At 39.0% G+C, this 18,890-nt stretch overlaps 1 long non-coding RNA gene across 1 annotated transcript; it reads left to right on the top strand.

The window, feature by feature from the left end:
* The first annotated feature begins 447 nt into the window (after positions 1 to 447).
* On the top strand, positions 448 to 9,626 carry LOC113466021. Its single transcript, XR_003390564.1, has 3 exons — positions 448 to 566; positions 6,786 to 7,009; positions 9,486 to 9,626. It is a non-coding gene; the product is annotated as an uncharacterized LOC113466021 (long non-coding RNA).
* Positions 9,627 to 18,890: the final 9,264 nt, after the last annotated feature.

Below are 18,890 nucleotides of genomic sequence, written 5' to 3' on the forward strand. Positions count from 1 at the left end.
AGGAAAAGTTACGTATTTTCACATAAAGGAAAACATCTTTCCATGCTAAAGAGTCGAACGTTTGACTAAAGTCTAATAAGATCTGACACTCCCCCAGGGGTCCGAATTAGTGTCCCCCCCTCCACCCACCTGAAGTTCATTCATATGTAAACTTTGTGTTCTTCCTTATCCCTCCACCCCCACCGACCACTTAGGGGGGATCTTTCCTTTCTTTTCAATCTACTTTTGTAACCTCTTCACGTTCATAAGAAATGGGAATCCATCCATCTTTCGGGATGAAATCTCCAACGCACTCTTCACAACTAGATGAGGCCTTTTGATTTCGTCATAAATATGCCATGTATATCTCCTCAATTCAGATCACCTTGTGACACATACTTCTGGCTCAAGACCTTGTTCCAAGCCATATTTTTCACCCCCGTTGATTTTATTCTGTTCTAGAGAGCCGAAGTTCCTGAGGACGAAGATCCCAAAGTTGACTCCAAGACGTCCAAACAACTGATCACACCCTCCTAATGCATTGGATGATAGTCTAGTATCGATAGATGGGACGAGAACACAATCAGGTAATTTGGAAAAAGTGCCAACGGGAAATCTCCGTAGGTGCTACACGAGCACTAAATTATTCCGTAAGAAATTCTAACCGTAAGCATCGCGCTGCGCGCTCCCGGGGCTTGGTAAGTAGGTGTGATCATGAGCCCTCTCTTAGAAGCCAGACGCAACTTTCAAGATTTGAGTCTCTTCAAAGTTCTCAAGTTACAAAGTTACCCCTGGGTAAGCGAAGAAGCTATCGTATTAGAAAGGGATGAATATTAAACAGTAACTTTCTATACAACTTGGGATTCAGAGAGGGAGAGGGGTTGGTCACTATAGATTCCCTGGACAAGACAAGTCCGGCTAATAAATTCACATGTAAGTGACAGTTTAATTGTATTAATGAAAGTTTTCTGTAAACATGCTCACAAGAACTTGGAATATTCATTGTGCTGAGAAGGTTTTCTTTGGTCAATCCGATCAAGAAAGCACTTTGCTTACTCGAAGAGATTTATCACTTTATCTCGCTTTTACTTCCAAGATCAGAAGTTCAAGCGATGTAATTTCTAAACAGTTTGTTTGTTTGTTTCTTTTGTTTATCTTTACAAAAGTGGGTTAGGGCTTAGGGGCCAAGAGTTGTTGTTAAAGGTTACTCAAGAATATTGCATCCGTTACCAAACTTACCCGCCTTAGAGAAGGCAACAGACGAAGAGGATACATACCTATTCACTGATTTCTATATCGGTTCTTCAAATTTGGCTCATTTCCTTTTGTCCTTAGTTGAATCTTGTCTTTGAGTGAATCCTACGAAGTACAAAATCTTCAACTCTGAGGTGAAAGATTCACTCTACTGTTCAAAGCTCATTTAAACTCCGAGTGAGGAGGGAGTAAGGAAGAGTATTGTTAGAAAGAAAACAACTTGTAGGAAAATCCCTGACGGCAGTTTCTTTGTTTCCAACAATGATTAGGTTTTCCAGTGAAGATGTTCACTTAACTGAAATGTCAATTTACTCTTTATTGACCTCTCCTTTCTCCCCTTCCTTTCTTTCTCTTTCTCCTCACTTCTTTCTCTTTATTTTTGCATATCTTTCTACCTTCTTCTTCTCTCTCTCTCTCTCCTCTCTTTCTCTCCCACTCCTTCTGTTTGCCTTTCTGGGAACATACTCCATTTTCATAAACCTCTTCTTGTTAATCGTAACTAGTGTGATAATTCTACAAATTTTAATTTTATTGGTTTCGAATTTTCTTAATTTTGATGAGCTCAATATTTTTCTTAGCATATATCGTGTAGGATTTTCGAGTCTACCCATGCTCTCGTTAGGAGCCTACTTCTATCTAATTTTATGCTCTTTTTTTTAAGATGAGTGTTCCACCGCCGTTTTTATTTCGTAGCAATGAAACAACTGCTACATTAGACGCATGTGGCCTGTGTCGTAGCATGCCCATCCCGTAGTATGCCTCTCATCAGATGGGCGAGAAGAGACACAATACTTCCCATTTAGGTGCTGGCTCAACACGAGAACACCAGAAAGTAACCCGTTGAAATATTTGCAATCGAAAAACGAGTACAAACTTTTGTCGATGGTGGGATTCGAACCCGGGACCTTCTGCATGGCAAGCAAGCGCGCTACCACTGGACCAACCGTGCCCCCTACGACTATGTGTGGACACAGCTTGAAAAATAACATCAGAACTCAGAACTTTTTACTGGTTACCGGTTTTACTCTGCGTTATACTTTCCGTGTTCTAAATAGAGAAGAAACTCAGAATTGACCAACTGCCAGGATGAGACTTTCTGGTAGGAAGGTTCAGCATTTATTAATGGTAACACCTATCTAGATTAAAGGTAAAGGTCACAGTCGAAACTATGTTAACCTAGTATGACCAGCACACCGTAGTCTAGAGTGGGGAACTTTGACCCAGAGATGACCACAAGCAGTCCTTCAGACGTGTGTCTGTATGTGGTTTAATGTACCATACAGAAACATGTACGTACGGACGAAACCAAATGTGGTCACTCAACTAGAGAGACTGTTAAAATAAAAGAGATTCTACTACCTACCCTTTCTTGAAAACAAAAAGGAATCACCAATATCCTATCGTGTGTCGTTTGTTCACATTCAAATATTCAAGATTTTCAGATCACAGTAACCACACAAAAACCATGACGCAGCACTGCAACTGATTTCACTTTGAGTTGATTATCCAATTATAGCATTATTATGTTAAGGCGGTCTCTTCCTGATCCCTTATGTGCCGCGTCCAATTATAACATACAACCATACATACTGAAACGTTACTGAAGATGACAATATTCTATGCGATCTAGGTGTAGTTACTAGTCTTATATTAAACAATGGGACCGTCACATTGGTGATTTTGTAACGAACTTTTATATTAAAGCTAGATGAAATTCAATGAGACTAGGAAAATGTTTCTTATTGTGGACTTGGGTAATATAAAAATGCCTAATCCAAGCTCCGTAAAATAACCAACTTGGACTTCTTACAAGATTAAGAAAAAGACCATTTTCATTGAAAATTTCCGAATTATAAAAAAAAACCTAACAATAAAATTAGCAAAATACCTACTGCCGCAGCGACTATTATCTTCGATTGGGGCGATAACCAATACCTTTCATCACAATAATTGAAGTAATTACACATCAAAACAACGAGGTATCTTAATTATTGTTATTCCCATTACACCTGAGTAATAAAAGAGTAAATTAAACGCAGGGTGAAGGGAATAATCGGGGGTATACATTCAATGTTTACTTTCTGTACTGTTGTAAAAGAGGGAGAGTTTAGGATAGGTGATTTCGAGGGGCATAGATAGGATAAGTAATTCGAGGGGCATAGAGACACATTTGAGGAGGGGGTCTTACACGAAACGAAGCAACAAGTTCTGATGTACTCGAGTAACCGATGACTGACACGCAACGTTTAGACTTTTTCCTTATCAGACCGCCGGGTTTCCATGTAATGCCATCATCTATCCTGGACTGTTCGGTCCTGCAAGCGTTTAAAACGGGGAGAACCCAAAGTGTTGTCTTGAGGTGTGTCCAGTTGTCCACACATGGTCGACGGGCCCGACACAATAAATCTTGAAGGGGAACTCTCTACTGCTGGCAATGCATGTGTACCAAATTGCATTCCTATGACAGTATCTTACCTGCCTTGGTGGTGTACCTGACGCTCGCCTAGTAAACAGAAGAGGGGGGGGGGTTAATCAACGAGAACCCAAAGTGTTGTCTTTTGTCTTGAGGTATGTCCACACATAGTCGACGGGCCCGACACAATAAATTGACATCGATCGGTTGATCAACGGCAGTCGACTATATGTGGACACACCTTTAGGAATGATCTTGAATCTTGAAGGGGAACTCTCTACTGCTGGCGATGCATTTGTACCAAATTGCATTCCTTTGACAGTATCTTACCTGCCTTGGTGGTGTACCTGACGCTCGCCTAGTAAATAGAAGGGGGGGGTTAATCAAAGCCGAGGTATGGAACTTTGCCCTCAATATACGTACCTACCTAATATGAGGATTTGATCACAATAATAGTACTTATGTACATGTGATATAATATAATACATCCAAATTTGCAAGATATGACTGTGGAACCCAGCTCCTAAAAATCTCGTGTTTTTTCTGTCGAAGGGAATAATCGGGGGTATACATCCAATGTTTACTTTCTGTTCTGTTGTAAAAGAGGGAGAGTTTAGGATAGGTGATTTTGAGGGGCATAGATAGGATAAGTAATTCGAGGGGCATAGAGACACATTTGAGGAGGGGGTCTTACACGAAACGAAGCAACAAGTTCTGATGTACTCGAGTAACCGATGACTGACACGCAACGTTTAGACTTTTTCCTTATCAGACCGCCGGGTTTCCATGTAATGCCATCATCTATCCTGGACTGTTCGGTCCTGCAAGAGTTTTAAAACGGGGAGAACCCAAAGTGTTGTCTTGAGGTGTGTCCACACATGGTCGACGGGCCCGACACAATAAATTGACATCAATTGATGATTGATCAACGGCCGTCGACTATATGTGGTGTGGAGGTGTGGACACACCTTTAGGAATGATCTTGAATCTTGAAGTGGAACTCTCTACTGCTGGCGATGTATTTGTACCAAATTGCATTCCTATGACAGTATCTTACTTGCCTTGGTGGTGTACCTGACGCTCGCCTAGTAAACAGAAGGGGAGGGGGGGGGTTAATCAAAGCCGAGGTATGGAATTCTGCCCTCAATATACGTACCTACCTAATATGAGGATTTGATCACAATAATAGTACTTACTCGTACATGTGATATAATATAATATATAAAAATTTGCAAGATATGACTGTGGAACCCAGCTCCTAAAAATCTCGTGTTTTTTCTGTACTTAAACTCCATTGAAGAGTCGTTTTCGTAATAATGTGAGCTATACGATGTTCTCCTATCCCATATCTCATGCTACATTATGTACATGTGATATAATATAATACATCCAAATTTGCAAGATATGACTGTGGAACCCAGCTCCTAAAAATCTCGTGTTTTTTCTGTACTTAAACTCCATTGAAGAGTCGTTTTCGTAATAATGTGAGCTATACGATGTTCTCCTATCCCATATCTCATGCTACATGATACACATCATTACATGAGTCAAATATTTGAATAATTCATCGTCTTGCCAACAGAAAAGTGGTAGAAATGATAATGGGGCCCATCCTGTTGAAAATGGTCGATCTCTTTTAAAGGCATAAAAGAATACCATCACCTTCTTGATAAATTTCAAGATTTGATGAAGACATTTTAGTGGATGTGTCCAAATCACAGATAAAATTAATGGATGTGCGAAAAGTTTTTGCTTTTTCTGACTGACTCAAGTGTTTTTGACTTTATTCGACTAAAATATTTTTTTGGAATTCTTCATCTTTTATTGGATTTGGAAAGAGACATTTTCTTCTTTTTTTTTAGAGGTCCTTCCAGTTCTTTGAGGTGTTGCCTTCCTAACTTTTGACGGAAGTCTCACTCATTTCTGCTGAAATATTTCAGCTCTCCATCCACAGCATAACGTGCTTGCTTAATTCTCACCAAACCTTACGTGACGGTCTTTTTACAACGCCCCCCTCTCCGAATTTCGGATCTTATCTGAACTTTTCATCGGACGAACAACATACCTGAAATTTATTCGACGGGGAATTCTCACGAAAATGAACTTGGCCACAGGTATTTTGAATAATAGATATTGGAGTTAACGTGAATTTTTTACCTTCTTTGAAATCCCGAAGGAACCACAATTGTGGCGTTCAACTTTTCTACTTCCTATTACCTATTTGTAAAGGTAGATTTAACAGATAATACCAATACAAATATCATAAAATTATACATAATTATGTCGATATAATAAGCTTTAGAGTGGAATGTCATAATCCACTTGGTGTAATCTTTAGTCCAACTAACAGATTTGAACTTGGTCCTTGGATTCGTGAAGCTTAGCACACTTATGGGATCTTTGGACCCTACACCCAAGCCATATTTGGTCTTGGTCTGTAGCTTAGTACAATTTGAATTTATTCCTCAAATCTCCACTTGAACTATTTTCAAAAGCCCTAAACATAACCACCTTGGATGTTTTTTCAGTGCCAGTCTCGGTGTTCTGCGAAATTTCTTCCGTGGCGGATTCTCACCAAACCTTACGTGACAGTCTTTTTACAACGCCCCCCTCTCCGATGTTCGGATCTTATCTGAACTTTTCATCGGAAGAACAACATACCTGAAATTTATTCGACGGGGAATTCTCACGAAAATGAACTTGGCCACAGGTATTTTTAATAATAGATATTGGAGTTAACGTGAATTTTTTACCTTCTTTGAAATCCCGAAGGTACCACAATTGTGGCGTTCAACTTTTTTACTTCCTATTACCTATTTGTTAAGGTAGATTTAACAGATAATACCAATACAAATATCATAAAATTATACATAATTATGTTGATATAATAAGCTTTAGAGTGGAATGTCATACTCCACTTGGTGTAGTCTTTAGTCCAACTAACAGATTTGAACTTGGTCCTTGGATTCGTAAAGCTTAGCACACTTATGGGACCTTTGGACCCTACACCCAAGCCATATTTGGTCTATCCATATTTGGTCTTGGTCTGTAGCTTAGTACAATTTGAATTTATTCCTCAAATGTCCACCTGAACTATTTTCAAAAGCCCTAAACATAACCACCTTGGATGTTTTTTCAGTGCCAGTCTCGGTGTTCTGCGAAATTTCTTCCGTGGCGCTTGCAGCACGCTCGGTTCACAGATAAGGAAAGTGTCTTCTCCCGGCTTATGTTGACATGACATAAAACCCTGTGGTGATAAAAAGAAAAACGCGAACACAGACCACTTTGAAGTATGTGTTATCACATGAGACTGTGCCACATGTCGTATTACGAGCATATGTCGTGTGTCACACTGCGGTTCATGTGAGTATAGCACGCAATACGAAATAGTTCGCCTCCCATGTTATATCTTATGTAAACATCGGTGTAAATGCCAAGATATTTGGACTAGTAATTGACGTATTGCTTCAGAGGTACTTACCCCTCTTCTTTTATCTTCGCCTTTTCCCGCATTCAGGCGGGGTCAACAGTTTTCCTTCAGCCTCTCAATCAGCTCTAGAGCTAGAGCTATTGCTTTGGGCTGACATTTGGTTTTGGCCACAATATTGTACGAGGGGATACCTTCCACACTCTGCCTTTGCTATTTCTTTAGCACGGGAAATTTCAGGCGGGTCTCCTCTCTACTTCAAGTCTCCGAGCCAGACTCTTGAGAGGCTTACTATCTGTGGATACCTACTTGTACTCTTACCTTTGGGTTTCTTTGATAGTATACCAAATATGTATAAAATCAAAGGTCTTACATGAGCTATGTTGCTAAAGATTCCAAAGAATTATTCATCCTGCTTGAATGAACACAACGATAAGGGGAGGAAGATAAGGAACCAAAGAAGATTTCGAAACATTGTTACCTATAAAATTTCGAAAATCGATTTATTTCAAAAGCTCTCTACCTTTGAAATTTCAGGCGGGTCTCCTCCCTACTTCAAGTCTCCGAGCCAGACTCTTGAGAGGTACTTACTATCTGTGGATACCTACTCGTACAATCTTACCTTTGGGTTTCTTTGCTAGTCAAATATGTATAAAATCAAAAGTCTTAGATGAGCTATGTTGCTAAAGATTCCAAAGAATTATTCATCCTGCTTGAATGAATACAACGATAAGGGGAGGAAGATAAGGAACCAAAGAAGATTTCGAAACATTGTTACCTATAAAATTTCGAAAATCGATTTATTTCAAAATCCTAGTTATAAAATGGAAAGCATAAGAAATTCATAATTATTTTCCTGATACCACCTTAAACGTAAACGACCACGACAGTAAAAGAATAAGTATCAACAAAAGTTTCCAAAATATTGATCGATATTTTCTTAATAAAATCTTGAAAACTATTGCTTTTTTAATGCTTTCTCATAATGTTCGAAAGTTGTAAAGTTTATATCTCTTTTTGGAGATATAGGAACAGCACAAACTAGTTCTTTGACGAATTGCGCTTTTGATTACGAATCTTGAGACTTATATCGGTCACCTTAAAAGATATGACAATGTTGTACTGTTGATTATTCGTAGTTCGTGATTACTGTCTTCAAAATATGAGTTACAACTCAGTAAAACAGAACATTCCCCAATTTTCCCTTCATTATTTGGATTTCAAATCACTTTTGGAGCTTTTCTTTTTTCCTTGAGGGAGCACCAAGGGAAAGCACGAAACGAGACTTTTACGAGGTTTACTCGTACTCTTACCTTTGGGTTTCTTTGATAGTATACCAAATATGTATAAAATCAAAGGTCTTAGATGAGCTATGTTGCTAAAGATTCCAAAGAATTATTCATCCTGCTTGAATGAATACAACGATAAGGGAGGAAGATAAGGAACCAAAGAAGATTTCGAAACATTGTTACCTATAAAATTTCGAAAATCGATTTATTTCAAAATCCTAGTTATAAAATGGAAAGCATAAGAAATTCATAATTATTTTTCTGATACCACCTTAAACGTAAACGACCACGACAGTAAAAGAATAAGTACCAACAAAAGTTTCCAAAATATTGATCGATATTTTCTTAATAAAATCTTGAAAACTATTGCTTTTTTAATGCTTTCTCATAATGTTTAAAAGTTGTAAAGTTTATATCTCTTTTTGGAGATATTAGGAACAGCACAAACTACTTCTTTGACGAATTGCGCTTTTGATTACGAATCTTGAGACTTATATCGGTCACCTTAAAAGATATGACAATGTTGTACTGTTGATTATAGGAACAGCACAAATTACTTCTTTGACGAATTGCTCTTTTGATTACGAATCTTGAGACTTATATCGGTCACCTTAAAAGATATGACGAATTGACAATGTTATACTGTTGATTATTCGTAGTTCGTGATTACTGTCTTCAAAATATGAGTCAGTAACAACTCAGTAAAACAGAACATTCCCCAATTTTCCCTTCTTTATCTGGATTTTAAATCACTTTTGGAGCTTTTCTTTTTTCCTTGAGGGAGCACCAAGGGAAAGCACGAAAGGAGACTTTTACGAGGTCTCCACACATCAAATTTTCATTTTAAACATTATTCCAATCACAGAAATCAATGTGAGAAAGTGTCCAGCGTGTTTACGAGGTCTCCACACATCAAATTTTCATTTTAAACATTATTCCAATCACAGAAATCAATGTGAGAAAGTGTCCAGCGTGTTTTTACGACAAAAAGACCAAGGCAATTTTCTCGTATAGCTCAGCGACCTCACCTATATTTATTGAACTTTCTTTATCTTTCCAGCATTTTAATTAAGTAATTGAGTTATGTGTTTTCTGAGAGCAATTTTTATATGGGTGATTCCAGGGGCGGATACCTTGCGATAGATTCATTGATTACTAGCTTCATATTATCTTCTCCGTGCAGCGCCAGCCTAGATATCATATTGGCTTTCAATTTGGAAGCCAGAAATAGTCAAGTAGCAGTAAATCAAACAATGGACTTTGATAGATTCAGCCACGTTTTTCAGGGGCGGATACCTTGCGATAGATTCATTGATTACTAGCTTCATATTATCTTCTCCGCGCCAGCCTAGATATCATATTGGCTTTCAATTTGGAAGTCAGAAATAGTCAAGTAGCAGTGAATCAAACAATGGACTTCGATAGATTCAGCCACGTTCGTGCTCTTCTCTACTCATTATTGTAAGTACCAATTCATAAAACGAAACAGAATCAGGTGGTAATCCATTGAAGATAAAGTTACCATCCCTCCCTTATATACTGTGGTCTCTGAAAGGGGATAGAATTCGGATAGGTCTTTTTTCGTTATACTCATCCAGCTATAGGTATCCAAAATGACAGTGCCTAATTCGGCTTTGCACATTATTACGGTGAATTAAAATCAGAAAGTCCGACAACCAGTAGGGTTATTATGAGGACCTTGTTCCTCGAACAACTCTACTCCATAGTATTTTCCGCTCGTGAATTGAAAATGGGGAACTGCAGATTTCGTAGAACAGGTCAGAGGTTTGCAATTTTGTACAGAAATCTGTATCAAATCCAATAACTTTGTATACCTACCTGACTAGATTTTTTTCTCCGTTAACAAAATTCCAACTCCATCACTGGGTTTATTTTTCTTCCTATAAAAAGAAAAGCACCGTACAGGATAGACGAAGCTCTTTCGTGACTCTTGGAGAGAAGGTTTGTTTGACTTTTCACATCGTAAAAAAAGACATTATGTTGTTGCAATAGAGGGTGAATTAAAATCGGAAAGTCTGACAACCAGTAGGGTTATGAGGACCTTATTCCTCGAACAACTCTACTCCATAGTTTTTTCCGCTCGTGAATTGAAAATGGGGGACTGCAGATTTCGTGGAACAGGTCAGAGGTTTGCAATTTTGTACAGAAATCTGTATCAAATCCAATAACTTTGTATACCTACCTGACTAGATTTTTTCTCCGTTAACAAAATTTCAACTCCATCACTGGGTTTATTTTTCTTCCTATAAAAAGAAAAGCACCGTACAGGATAGACGGAGCTCTTTCGTGACTCTTGGAGAGAAGGAAGGTTTGTTTGACTTTTCACATCGTAAAAAAAAGACATTATGTTGTTGCAATAGAGAGAGAGAGAGAGAGAGAGAGAGAGAGAGAGAGAGATAGATAGAGAGAGAGAGTGGGGAAAACCTTGGGGAGAAGCACAGGGGAGGAAAGATATGAGTTTCCCCCATTATATGTGTGGCGACAAGATGTAGTGAGAGAGAGAGATAGATAGAGAGAGAGAGAGAGAGAGAGAGTGGGGAAAACCTTGGGGAGAAGCACAGGGGAGGAAAGATATGAGTTTCCCCCATTATATGTGTGGCGACAAGATGTCGTGATTCCAGGGGCGGATACCTTGCGATATATTCATTGATTACTAGCTTCATATGATCTTCTCCGTGCAGCGCCAGTCCAGATATCATATTGGCTTTCAATTTGGAAGCCAGAAATAGTCAAGTAGCAGTAAATCAAACAATGGACTTTGATAGATTCAGCCACGTTCGTGCTCTTCTCTACTCATTATTGTAAGTACCAATTCATAAAACCAAACAGAATCAGGTGGTAATCTATTGAAGATAAAGTTACCATTCCTCCCTTAGGTACTGAGGCTTAGGTGGTCTCTGAAAGGGGATAGAATTCGGATAGGTCTTTTTTCGTTATACTCATCCAGTTCTAGGCATCCAAAATGACAGTGCCTAATTCGGCTTTGGATATTATTACGGTGAATTAAAATCAGAAAGTCCGACAACCAGTATGGGTTATGAGGACCTTATTCCTCGAACAACTCTACTCCATAGTATTTTCCGCTCGTGAATTGAAAATGGGGGACTGCAGATTTCGTGGAACAGGTCAGAGGTTTGCAATTTTGTACAGAAATCTGTATCAAACCCATTGAAGATAAAGTTACCATCCCTCCCTTAGGTACTGAGGCTTAGGTGGTCTCTGAAAGGGGATAGAATTCGGATATGTCTATTTTCGTTAGACTCATCCAGTTCTAAGTATCCAAAATGACAGTGCCTAATTCGGCTTAGGATATTATTACGGTGCAGGGTGTCTACCAGACTGGAAAACCGGGAAAACCGGGAAAAGTCAGGGAATTTCATGGAGACTGGAAAAGTCAGGGAAAAGTCATCTACCCGACTAGATTTTTTCTTCGTTAACAAAATTCCAACTCCATCACTGGGTTTATTTTTCTTCCTATAAAAAGAAAAGCACCGTACAGAATAGACGAAGCTCTTTCGTGACTCTTGGAGAGAAGGTTTGTTTGACTTTTCACATCGTAAAAAAAGACATTATGTTGTTGCAATAGAGAGAGAGAGTGTGTGTGTGTGAGAGAGAGAGAGAGAGAGAGAGAGAGAGAGAGAGAGAGAGAGAGAGAGAGAGAGAGAGAGAGAGATAGATAGAGAGAGAGAGTGGGGAAAACCTTGGGGAGAAGCACAGGGGAGGAAAGATATGAGTTTCCCCCATTATATGTGTGGCGACAAGATGTTTATGTTTGCTTAGAAGATAACACCTAATCTGAGGTGATCATGGGGCTTCATATAGGGCTTCATCTTTTGTCCTGACTTTTCATGTTATTGGGATGTTAACTCGGTTAAGGTGCGTTTTTAACTTTGCTGAAAAATGACCCCTTGGTTTTGGGGTTAACGTAAAGTTAAGGGAACCTATGTTAATGTAAAGACTCCTCGAGGTTTGGTGCTGTCAACTTTTTCAACGACCGGTTTGGTTAGGGTGCGTTTTTAACTTTACTGAAACATTACCTGTAAGTGCTAGTTCTCGGGTTCGATTGCCGTCCGGGGCGAACTTTATCCTAAAATTCCTAACACAAATAAGGTACGTTCTCGGAACGGCTGGCTTTCTCCTCTACTGAAACATTACCTGTAAGTGCTAGGTCTCGGGTTCGATTGCCGTCCGGGGCGAACTTTATCCTAAAATCCCTAAACAAATAAGGTACGTTCTCGGAACGGCTGGCTTCCTCCTATACTGTCTTCCTTCTCTTTTCGCTTTCGGGGTGTTAAGACCCCATCAGTTGCTTACAGTTCCCTCTACTACCAGTTGGACAATGTTTGCCGAAGACAGCTTGATATTTTGCCAAATGGGGATTTTATTTTCGAAACAAGACCCATACTTGGCACGAACGACCTAATGTCCGTAGTGATAATGCGCCTTGAAGGAAGAAAAAAAAACATACACTGACCCATCCCCGTAATTATATTAGATCTAACATCAATTAGTCCGATAAGATAAGAAAGCTTAGGGTGTGCTCTTACAACACACCAGAGGGGGAGGCAGGGGGGACAAGTCTTAATGAAAGTTTTGGGCGCGGTCCTTATGATGTGAGCAGTGGTGGAGAGCAGAAAAAACGTGGTCAGAGTATTTTAATTTTCTTTCCAAGAGGTTTGATAAAGGGAATATTAGAAACTAAGTATCACCCCTAAATCGAAGAGAGAGAGAGAGAAGGAGGACAGGAAAGCAAAAACCTAACCGTTCCGAGAACAAACCTTATGTGTTCAATATAAAGTTGGTCCTGGCCGGGAATCGAATCCGCGACCTAGCGTTTACAAGGCAGGCGTAATGCTATGGTTCAAGCTAACTAGGCTGTTCATGGTGGGAAATGGAACATTGTCTCGTTGACTTTGAAAGCCTTATGATTGTTCATTATCTCCTTTGGTATTAACTCCACTTGTGGCAACTTCTGAGTTCTGACCCAGTGACCCCCTACTTAAGAGTCTCTTGTCTTCTCCTCTCTGTCTTTAAACTCTTTGACACAGCTCAAGTTTCTTGCTTAAACGAAGTTCAGCTACGCCCCTGACTGGACTCATAATCTCCTATCCTGTCTTCCTTCTCTTTTCGCTTTCGGGGTGTTAAGACCCCAGCAGTTACAGTTCCCTCTACTACCAGTTGGACAATGTTTGCCGAAGGCAGCTCGATATTTTGCCAAATGGGGATTTTATTTTCGAAACAAGACCTATACTTGGCACGAACGACCTACTGTCCGTAGTGATAATGCGCCTTGAAGGAAGAAAAAAAAACATACCTACACTGACCCATCCCCGTAATTATATTAGATCTAACATCAATTAGTCCGATAAGATAAGAAAGCTTAGGGTGTGCTCTTACAACACACCAGAGGGGGAGGCGGGGGGACAAGTCTTAATGAAAGTTTTGGGCGCGGTCCTTATGATGTGGGCAGTGGTGGAGAGCAGAAAAAACGTGGGCAGAGTATTTTAATTTTCTTTCCAAGAGGTTTGATAAAGGGAATATTAGAAACAAAGTATCATCCCTAAATCGAAAAGAAGAGACAGAGAGAGAGAGAGAAGGAGGACAGAAAAGCAAAAACCTAGCCGTTCCGAGAACAAACCTTATCTGTTCAATATAAAGTTGGTCCTGGGCGGGAATCGAATCCGCGACCTAGCGTTTACAAGGCAGGCGTAATGCTATATTTCAAGCTAACTAGGCTGTTCATAGTGGGAAAAAGGGAAATGGAACATTGTCTCGTTGACTTTGAAAGCCTTATGATTGTCCATTATCTTCTTTGGTATTAACTCCACTGGTGGCAACTTCTGAGTTCTGACCCAGTGACCCCCTACTTAAGAGTCTCTTATCTTCTCCTCTCTGTCTTTAAACTCTTTGACACAGCTCAAGTTTCTTGCTTAAACGAAGTTCAGCTACGCCCCTGACTGGACTCATAATGGGAAATGGAACATTGTCTCGTTGACTTTGAAAGCCTTATGATTGTCCATTATCTCCTTTGGTATTGACTCCACTGGTGGCAACTTCTGAGTTCTGACCCAGTGACCCCCTACTTATGAGTCTCTTTTCTTCTCCTCTCTGTCTTTAAACTCTTTGACACAGCTCAAGTTTCTTGCTTAAACGAAGTTCAGCTACGCCCCTGACTGGACTCATAATTTATCAAGTCATGAACTTTTTCCCGCTCTGAATTCTCCGACATGAATTTCATTCTCGACTTTCCTCGCACGGAAATACTCAGGCAAATGAAACAAGACACCACAGGTTGGACTTTGAGAAGGAAAAGTTTTGCGACCTTCTTCTCTTCAGAAGTATGAATACCTACATCGCTGGAGTAGTGGTCAAGACGCTTGGTAATCAGGAGGGTGTGAGTTCGATTCCGACCGAAGTATGCAGTTTTATCATCCAGGATTGTTTGGGAATTTGACCACAATGATAGAAGTATCCTAAAGAGATTCTTTAGTCCTATTCGAGCTGTACATACAAATGAGTACTAGGTATTATTGTTATTTTTAAAAGATACCTTTACTGTAGGACTCATAATTTATCAAGTCATGAACTTTTTCCCGCTCTGAATTCTCCGACATGAATTTCATTCTCGACTTTCCTCGCACGGAAATACTCAGGCAAATGAAACAAGACACCACAGGTTAGACTTTGAGAAGGAAAAGTTTTGGAACCTTCTTTACTTCAGAACTATCTATACCTACATCGCTGGAGTAGTGGTCAAGACGCTTGGTAATCAGGAGGGTGTGAGTTCGATTCCGACCGAAGTATGTAGTTTTATCATCCAGGATTGTTTGGGAATTTGACCGCAATGATAGAAGAAGCCTAAAGAGATTCTTTAGTCCTATTCGAGCTGTACATACAAATGAGTACTAGGTATTATTGTTATTTTTAAAAGATACCTTTACTGTAAACACCTAAAATCATAGGTTCAAACCAACCAACCATCCATTAGTTGCTTTTGTAGAATCTTCTTTGGTCTATTGGTAATTATGTCACCTTCAGTATCTAGGTAAATCTGTTTTATCTAAAGCTACCGTCATGCGTCACCGAGTCATCTAACTTTCCATGGCTAATAAAATTACTCCATATAAATATATACAACATTATAACATAATCATCCTACGTACATTATTAATTATTACATTAAGAGATTCATGTTACATTTGCAAATACTATCTAAAGCTAAAGCTACCGTCATGCGTCACCGAGTCATCTAACTTTCCATGGCTAATAAAATTACTCCGTATAAATATATACAACATTATAACATAATCATCCTACGTACATTATTAATTATTACATTAAGAGATTCATGTTACATTTGCAAATACTTTCGCGCATTACCGTATTACTAATTGACTTTTCAATAATTCACCTGGTTGGCCATCAATCGAGCTATTTCCACTTAGTATGCAGCTTTTATGAGGATTTTTTTAGTCGTAGTACATTATGTAGCATTTGTGAAGGAAACCACGGTATTGTAGTTGTAAGTAAACCCACCTCAGTGTAAACCCACCTCAGTGGTTAGTCCAAGTCATGCTATAGAATTTAACAAAGTGTATTTATTGGGGGAACGACGTTTATGACAAAGGTTCGTGCTTAACCCAGTTTTTCATAGTCCTGGTCAACAGTTATTATTTCATCTACATACGATTCAATTCCGACCGAAGTATCCAGTTTTTATCCGCCAAGATTATTTGAGAATTTGACCGCAATGATAGAAGTAGCCTAAAGTAAAGAGATTCTTTAGTCCTATTCGAGCTGTACATATAAATGAGTACTAGGTATTATTGTTATTTTTAAAAGATACCTTTATTGTAAACACCTAAAATCATAGGTTCAAACCAACCAACCATCCATTAGTTGCTTTTGTAAAATCTTCTTTGGTCTATTGGTAATTATGTCACCTTCAGTATCTAGGTAAATCTGTTTATCTAAAGCTACCGTCATGCGTCACCGAGTCATCTAACTTTCCATGGCTAATAAAATTACTCCGTATAAATATATACAACATTATAACATTATTTTTTCAGCTATACGAGGGAGCAAAGAGCTATATCACAGCCAAGGTGACAGATGTCAGACAGAACATGTCGGTCCGCTCTCTCAAAGATTTAGCCAAAGAGAAAGCAAACGAGGTGCTCAACTCTCGCTACGGCAACATTGCATTCCAAGGTAAAAAAAAAAAAAATAAATAACTTTTTTTTCTCAGAAGTTTGATAGAATTGTAACTGCTGGGGTCTTATCGTTCCGAAATCGAAGAGAGGACAGGATAGGAGGAAGCAAGACTTTCCAATAACGAACGCTTTCTGTGGGGATAGAGTTCGCTGGGCGGGAATCGAACCCCCGACCAAGGCAGGTGCGCTATCCTCCAACCTAAACAATTTGGCAAAGTATTAATGCAAATACTTTCGCGCATTACCGTATTACTAATTGACTTTTCAATAATTCACCTGGTTGGCCATCAATCGAGCTATTTCCACTTAGTATGCAGCTTTTATGAGGATTTTTTTTAGTCGTAGTACATTATGTAGCATTTGTGAAGGAAACCACGGTATTGTAGTTGTAAGTATAGGGGAATAACTGGGGCATACATCAATAATTATGTGCCTAATTTATTAGATTAGGTAAACCCACTTCAGTGGTTAGTCCAAGTCATGCTATAGAATTTAACAAAGTGTATTTGATCGGGGAACGACGTTTATGACAAAGGTTCGTGCTTAACCCAGTTTTTCATAGTCCCTCAGTGGTTAGTCTAAGTCATGCTATAGAATTTAACGTCATGCTATAGAATTTAACAAAGTGTATTTGATCGGGGAACGACGTTTATGACAAAGGTTCGTGCTTAACCCAGTTTTTCATAGTCCTGGTCAACAGTTATTATTTCATCTACATACGATTCTATAACAGACGGTACCTCAAGTCATTAAAGTAGTTTGAAATCTTCAATAACATTGCAAAGGAATAGATTTTTTTTTTTTTCAAAGAAATGATACTCAGTACATATTATTAACTGAGTAACAAGGTACACAACCTTGTAACAATAAAGTAGGGCTAGTACAATGTGTCATCTTGAATGTTAATTTATCGCCGTGTTTCAGATGGGTCAGCGAAAAATATCTTAAATGTTTCTTAAGGGACTTCTGAACAGATGTGTCCCTTGTCCTTTACTCCCATTAACTCCCCCTATTTAAAATACTACCTTGTCCAGAACTTTCCAACAAAACTGTAGACATGGGATTATTTCATTTTATTATTTTTTTGCACAATGGTACAATAAATACCTAAGTACGGAAATGAGATTGGTAATGAAATTTTAGTTTCTCGTAAATTTTCTAGATCATTCTGAGATTTTCTAAAAATTAATAACAGATACCGAAACACATGCCTCTGAGTCCTGATGTTGGGTTCTAGCGACTAACCTCTCCGTTCAGTTAGTCTCCACACTTGACGTTGCTCAACTTCAGTGTTCTATTGACAAACTAATTTATTTCAACGTCTCACAAAGCCGCAAACTTCTGTAGGATTAAAACGCCCATTACTTCAGTTCGCCCTCGGTACAATACATGGGAGCTCAAAACCTCCTACATGCAAAAAATATTCTATGCAAAAAAATTAAGCCCCCATCATCCCTGTACCCCCCGCTCCACGGTAGGAATTTTATTCATTGTTCCCCTTTTGGGAAATCATTTTTTGAAAATCTAATAATTAAAAAAAGGTTGGTATGAGCCCGAATATCTCGCTCAACAGAACAAAAAAACCTTCCCTTTCCTCCTCCGCCCCTATCCCTACCTGTCAATATAGAAAGTTTTATTTTTTTAGTGCAGTTTGCTAAACTCACTCCCCAATCCCAAAGTCCTATGGTTTGGATTTCCGATAAAGAATACAAAATTGCACACATGCAAAACTCTTTTTCATAATTTTTCAGTGGGGCTGTTGTACCCATATGCTTCATGCTGGGGGAAAAGTTTTGCTCGCAGAAAAAATATTTGGCCAGTGACCACATTCTTTTGGGAACTTTGACATCCTTTCTTCAAAAATAGGTAAACACTTGATCAGTAATGTTGGTAGGCAATTATATGGCGCCGTTAAACTATGCAATACGCACATCTGGTTGCATATATACCTTCCCTTTCCTCCTCCGCCCCTATCCCTACCTGTCAATATAGAAAGTTTTATTTTTTTAGTGCAGTTTGCTAAACTCACTCCCCAATCCCAAAGTCCTATGGTTTGGATTTCCGATAAAGAATACAAAATTGCACACATGCAAAACTCTTTTTCATAATTTTTCAGTGGGGCTGTTGTACCCACATGCTTCATGCTGGGGGAAAAGTTTTGCTCGCAGAAAAAAATATTTGGCCAGTGACCACATTCTTTTGGGAACTTTGACATCCTTTCTTCCAAAATAGGTAAACACTTGATCAGTAATGTTGGTAGGCAATTATAAATATGGCGCCGTTAAACTATGCAA

The sequence above is a fragment of the Diaphorina citri genome, unplaced genomic scaffold, assembly GCF_000475195.1.
Source record: "Diaphorina citri unplaced genomic scaffold, Diaci psyllid genome assembly version 1.1 scaffold199, whole genome shotgun sequence".
In the NCBI taxonomy this organism is placed as follows: Eukaryota; Metazoa; Arthropoda; class Insecta; order Hemiptera; family Psyllidae; genus Diaphorina; species Diaphorina citri.